Here is a 6,000-nt window from a genome sequence, read left to right on the forward strand (position 1 = left end):
CACATTTGGAACTATACATTAATCTTTACAATGCTACTAAAAATGAACAGCGTTAAAAAAAAAAAAAAAAAAAAAGATGTCCCTATTTCTCCATATTTTCCCAAAATACCAAAGCCCTGGTCCGCCACAGGCCATAGCATTCGCCGGGGGCCTCTATTTATCATGGACAGCAGCAGTACAAGTGCTGCCTTTTTTTTCAGGATGGCAATAGCAGAGGGGATATTATTATAATTACTACTATTACTATTATTATTATTTAAATATAGCCTTTCTTTGAATCAGAATGGTACAATTCACTTATTTTATATATTTAAACATTTTAGCATTTTTATTTTAACAAATCTGGAACTGGAAGTCCATTATTGTCAAATAGACCCTTAAGTTCACTTTTAACATATCTACTTTTGTGCCGGAAATTTGCAGACCTGTCAAGCGAGTCTGGTCTTTTAAATTCTTTTCTCCTAGTCAAAAAAATAAGCAGCCAGATTTTGCTACCTTGTAGAAACTATGTTGCTAAATTTTGGAAATCAGTGAAAAAAAAACAAAAAACATTTTCAACATTAATGCAACAGTATAACTAAAGAAACAAAATTGTAATGTTTAATTATGTTTCAACATAACCCATCAATTATTTTAGACAACTATTACTGTTATTATTCAAGTGGATATACTCACAGGGAGAAAAAAAAAATGTTTTTGGCCCAATAAAATGAATTGTCTGGACCAATGACCCCAAATACACTGGGTAATTAGAGCTATGGATATGATTTTTTGCATTAAAGAATTCCAGTGAATTTCATTTTTAAACCTGTCAGGGAATTCTATTGCTTACTACATTTAAAAAGATAAGTTATCAACTATGTTGACAATAAAAACATTTTGTCCAGTCACAAAGGATGTTTGCTTAGCACTAACAAGACCTGCACTGTTAAAATGAGTAGCAAAAAAATATTTTATTATTATTATTATTGCAGTACCGTGTTAGCCAGAAAAATCTACGTGATGTTAAATATTTTCGTGTCAAAAAAGACAAAAGTATTATAGGAGCGATAACTTTATTGGCTAACCCCAAAAAATTATTAATACAATATTTTTTTGGAATTAGCCAATAAAGGTATCTTTTTTGACACAAAACGATTTAACATCACAAAGACCTGCACTGAACAGTGAACCTAATTCCTCTGCCTTTATTTGTATCAGCTGTTACTTGATTGATCTGCTCCTATTGACATATCATCCACATAATTGAAGAAACATGCCATTCAATAGCAATAAAAAAAGAAAAATGAAAAAGATAAGGGGTACATGCATCACAGACATGGGAGAATAAATCTAAACAATTTGAAACAAATCCTGTCTACTGCAGTCTATGATAACAAAGTACTAAATACATTGCAAGTAGCTAAAATAAAAGTTTTTCTCTAGGAGGCCACCCTGTTCAAAATGTAAATATTTAGCTTTGACTATATGCATATCTCTGCTACATAGCCTTCAAGAAATACAGATATTTAATATGTGTATTCTAACGTTACAGTAAAACTGTCTCTGTGAGGCAACCAGCAATTCTCTTTAAAGAAACTGTTGACTTGCTCTTATTTTATAAGCAAATGATAAACTTGAGTTAAAACAAAAAAAGCTGATGGGGAAATTGCATCACCCCTCTCACAGCAGCAGCAGCAAAATAATATCATGTTATGCATTTGGGTTTTTATTATATATATAATGTTATGCATGAAAACAACTGCAGATGGTAGTTGTATCCACTTGCGGAGCAAGCATAGGTGACGTGCAGCACCATTAATGTTAAGCTGGGTACACACTACAGAAATTTCGACCAACTTTTTATGCCAAGCGATTTTACATGTGATCGATGTTCCGATCGCTCGGTCCATGGACTGCATACACACTAGCCTTGTTTAGGACGATAAAGGGAAGAGCGGACGTCCCTTTAGCGACTTTTTACAGCCATGTTGTCGTGAGCAATGACTAATTTCGTACTCACTGTTGTGGATCGGTCGGAAGTTTATACACACTGCACAGCGGAAACGAGATTGGAACGAAAATATTAAACGGTACGACCAACCAAATGAGGCGACAATCATCCATTTGGGCAGACTTTCGACCATCCTGTCACTGCACACACTGACCCGACTTTTGAACAGAACAGGTGGTCGTATGTCGGCTGTTTGAGCCGATTATTAGTGTGTACCCAGCTTTACCAGTAACAAACTTGATCGTGGGAGAAATAATAAACAATTTGCAGTGCACATTAAAGTCACAGACACCAACCAGGAAATGATTTTATGGTGTAGTTACTATCACTTAATGCAGCATGCTCGGGACTTGTATATTTAGCAGAGACTGAGTGTTGTCACCCAGCACCCCGGTCACTTGCACGACAAAGGTGGGGTGAGCCCTCCTGCGCCCGATACTTTTTAGCTGCGAGCTGATACCTCTCTTGGAAACTAATTACAAGTGGGGTTCGGGCCACGGCACACGCTGACCCGGGGCGCACTAACCCCTGCGCTGCCGTCTGGGCCTGGGTAGGCCTGTGAGCTGCGGAGCAATGCAGTGCAGGCCCGGAGGGCAGGGATGGGTGTTCCCCCAGCCACGATGTGCATATGGTGCTCCACGCCCGGGCCCGCACTATACACACACACGCACAGAGGTGCCCGGCTATGGCGAACACATAAGAGGAAGCCCCGCACACACGTTGTTAGTTTGTGTTCTGGAAGTTCCTCCTCACTGTAAACCCCGGGCCACACACATCTCCCCGACAACCAGCCCGGCTCTCCCGACACCGCCCTGGACCTCTCCATCCCCGCTCTCCCCCTCCACACTCACCCCGAATCCGCTCCAGCGATGCTTCCCCACCCGCAACACTCACAAAAGATAGCCAGTGGTTCGGGAGAATCCCCCGCTCACGGTGGCCGAGAAGGGACAGCGCAAGAGAATTCGTTCACAAGTTTGTCGTTAGAGGGCGCTGTGCCGCAGATTTCTCTTTCCGTCCCGGAGATAGGAAAAGCAAAGAAGACAAAAGTATTTCCCATAGATCGGGTGGATTTTATTATCAGATGGACTAACTACATGTTTTAGTCTGTGTACTCGTATGAGGCTTAAAACTAAAAGGTAAACGCAGTATAACATCAAACAAATGATCGCTCTGACAAAAGCTGTTTGTATACTCATGACAGATACATGCAATATTAATCCGACTGCAAGCTGTTACACTACTGGGACAATACATCCTTCAAGATAACATTGAAAACTCTATTCTGCTACCAATGTGTTACCAGTCCTAAGCCTAAGAAGCATTGCTTCCCAGGGCCATCTTTTCCATTGGGCACGATGGGCAGCTGCCCGGGGGCCCCACGGAAAAGGGTCTCCCATAGGCACGGCTCTTAATGAGAATAAATAATCCTGCAAAAGAAAAAAACCTGCAAAAAAAAACCCTACAAGGGTCACTGAGCAATATCTATATCTCGGGGACCCAGTACACTGCTTTGCCCGGGGGCCAATAATGTTGTTAAGATGGCCCTGTTGCTTCCTATGCTAAATTTATACACGGGCTGAAGCAGAGTATTACACTAGTATGTATATGTAACGTGGATTTGCGCTGTGCCTGCATATGCACCCATTCAGATTTGCGCAGTTATGCCACTTAAGCCAGCCTGCACCTGAAAAGGTGGGATGCCAGCGTTGGAATGTAGACCAAGTACAGTTAGGATGTGTTAGCGAAAATGTGAACGGATGCTGACCGGGTGAAAACACTCATATATGCCTTAGAAAGCTGGATTACTTGTAGGTGACCAGGGACTGGTGCAAATAGATGATGATGACAGTTTTCAGCACAAGCGAACTGCTTGTGATTGGCTGTTTGCAATTGCCCTGCTGATGTCGATTGATGCTTTCTTCATCCTAAGGACATATATTATGCTTTTGTGTGTCTGTTTCAACAAAACTTTTTTTTTCTTACATGGGATGGGGATTTTTTTACCTGCTGTATTAGATTTCTAAGTTAAAAATAAAACAAATTGATAAAACATGGTCACAAGTGGGATGTAAGCATCTGTGATATTTGTGCAGAACTGCGTGGATCTTGCAATATGCCTCAGTATATGGGTGTGAATACACTATGTTACTGTTCACATTTTTTGAGTGTAAATTATTCCCACTTTGTAACCAGCTCTAGATCAGGCGTTAAATGTACACAGGATTTTTAGGAAACACATGACATATTTTCAGCACTGTAGAGTGGTGCATTCTGTATTTATGCTCCTTAATATACTCTTGTAAGGGTAAAATTGTATGATTATTGATTTAATATCTATCACGTGCTAAGCTTTAGAAAATATGTTCTAGCTTTAACCAGGGCCGGTGCAAGGTTGCCCGGCACCCTAGGCAAAGCCCTAGGTTGCCGCCCCCCCCCCACCCCCCAAATAAAAAAAAATTCTAATTTCCCAGCCACTAACACACTTAAAAATAATAACTCTTACCTCCTCTTGGCTGGCTACAATGCAGTCCAGATGTCTGACGCAGCACTGATGTCTGATGCAGAATGCTGTCCAGGCATCACTGCTGCCCAGGAGCAAACACAGGATATCTAGAGGGGAGGCTCCAAATGCTAGACTTCAGAACAAAACAAATGAAAGAAAAGAAAACATGACATCACTCACCTGTTACACACTGACATGTACCCCGCTGCCCACCAACTTCACTCACACATGCCCATCTGCCCACTAGCTGTTCTCACATATGTCACCCCTTGCCCATCAGCTTTTGTCACATATGCCAGCCGCATAGGCGACACCAGCTTTACTCACATGCCCCCCTGCCCACTACTTGGCTTTTTTTTTTAGTATTTGGCCACTACTTGGCTCTCCTCTGTTGCTGTCTATTAATGTATTCTGTAGATGATATATTAAATATACTAACACATGCAAATAAATACAGAAAGGTAATCTAAATGACAGATAATCTAGACCGTTCTATTTTATTTGCATTTGTTAATGTATTCTGCAGATGTAAAATTAATTATACTAATAGAGGGCAACAAAGGAGAGCCAAATAGAGGGCAAATACTAATACACATAAATGGTTCTTTAACTATCCTAGAGTAGCCCCAGCAAAGTGAATTAAAGCTGTGCTTCATTATGCATCGCTGCATTTTGTCACGGCACTATTTTAGTATAAAGACCCCCATAGTCTCTAACTCACATTTCTAATTGTAATCCCCCAAGTTCCCTATTTTCTCCAGCCTCCTCCTCCCCCCCAATTTTCTGTAGCATCCATTCTCCCCCCTTTCTAGTGCCTCCACCCCCCCCCCTTTGTATAGCCTTCATTCTCACCCCCATTGTATAGCCTCCATTCTCCCCCCTTTGTATAGCCTCCATTCTCCCCCTTTGTATAGCCTCCATTCTCCCCCCTTTGTATAGCCTCCATTCTCCCCCTTTGTATAGCCTCCATTCTCCCCCCCTTTGTATAGCCTCCATTCTCCCCCCCTTTGTATAGCCTCCATTCTCACCCTTTGTATAGCCTCCATTCTCCCCCTTTCTATAGCCTCCATTCTCCCCCCTTTCTATAGCCCCCATTCTCCCCCCTTTGTATAGCCTCCATTCTCCCTCCTTACTGTAGCTTCCATTCCCCTCTTTCTGTAGCTTCCGTTCTCCCCCCTATGTATAGCATCCGTCCCCCATCCCCTCCTGTTATCTGTAGCCTCCTCTTTCCTGTACTCACCTTAACTTCTTCATTTTCCTTCCTTTCTCTTCTTCCGCGCTTCTGTCTTCTTTCTCTGTCTCCTCTACACTGGCAGCGTCGTGCGTCGTGCAGCACCGCATTATAGCGATGGAGCGGGCGGGCGAGCGGGCAAACGAGCGGGCGGGCGGGAACATTTATTTAATTATCACTGGGTCCCCCACTTCAGTGCCGCCCTCCAGAGCCCGGCGCCCTAGGCAACTGCCTAACGTTGCCTAATGGGAGCGCCGGGCCTGGCTTTAACTG

General features: G+C 42.5%; 1 protein-coding gene across 6 annotated transcripts in view; it reads right to left on the minus strand.

The window, feature by feature from the left end:
* The window catches only part of LOC142161533 (E1A-binding protein p400-like), a 109,831-nt gene extending 106,880 nt beyond the window's left edge, over positions 1–2,951 (minus strand). For all 6 annotated transcript variants that reach the window (XM_075217252.1, XM_075217276.1, XM_075217268.1 and 3 more), the window contains exon 1: positions 2,845–2,951. The gene's annotated coding sequence lies outside the window, so the exon portion shown is untranslated. The remainder of the gene's footprint in view (positions 1–2,844) is intronic.
* Between the last annotated feature and the right edge of the window lie 3,049 nt (positions 2,952–6,000).

The sequence above is a fragment of the Mixophyes fleayi genome, chromosome 1, assembly GCF_038048845.1.
Source record: "Mixophyes fleayi isolate aMixFle1 chromosome 1, aMixFle1.hap1, whole genome shotgun sequence".
Lineage (NCBI taxonomy): Eukaryota > Metazoa > Chordata > Amphibia > Anura > Limnodynastidae > Mixophyes > Mixophyes fleayi.